At 54.6% G+C, this 593-nt stretch overlaps 1 protein-coding gene across 1 annotated transcript in view; it reads left to right on the forward strand.

Annotated features, from left to right (window-relative positions):
- The window catches only part of RNF213 (ring finger protein 213), a 58445-nt gene that overhangs the window by 168 nt on the left and 57684 nt on the right, over positions 1–593 (forward strand). The window lies entirely within an intron of this gene.

Raw genomic sequence — 593 nt, forward strand, 5'->3', positions numbered from 1 at the left:
TGCGGTGGCTGGCGTGCCCTGGGGCTGCACGGTGACCGGAGAGGCTGTGGACCCGCTAGTTCTTGTGTTAGGCCTGGTGCTTGCGTAGCTCTGGGCTCCTCTGCTCCGGCCAGGTCGTTACCTGCTGCTCTTGTCTCAAACTTCCCTTGCGTTACTTGCCAGAGACGGAGTTTTCCTCGCTTTGCAGTGACTGGTGGGTGGCGGAGAAGCAAGTCAGCGGCTGACACCTCCTACACACATTCACCACACTCAGCTCTCCAGTGTTGAACTAGTTTCTGTTTTGCCTAGCTCTGGGCTCCTCTGCTCCGGCCAGGTCGTTACCTGCTGCTCTTGTCTCAAACTTCCCTTGCGTTACTTGCCAGAGACGGAGTTTTCCTCGCTTTGCAGTGACTGGTGGGTGGCGGAGAAGCAAGTCAGCGGCTGACACCTCCTACACACATTCACCACACTCAGCTCTCCAGTGTTGAACTAGTTTCTGTTTTGCCAATGCACTGGTGCCATTTTTATGAAATGCTGTATTACAAAGACCGGTTGTCCTGGCTTCCACTGGGACAGAGTTAATTTTCTTCCTAGTAGTTGGGACAGGGCTGTGC

The sequence above is a fragment of the Aptenodytes forsteri genome, unplaced genomic scaffold (assembly GCF_000699145.1).
Source record: "Aptenodytes forsteri isolate BGI_AS27 unplaced genomic scaffold, ASM69914v1 Scaffold34, whole genome shotgun sequence".
Classification (NCBI taxonomy): domain Eukaryota; kingdom Metazoa; phylum Chordata; class Aves; order Sphenisciformes; family Spheniscidae; genus Aptenodytes; species Aptenodytes forsteri.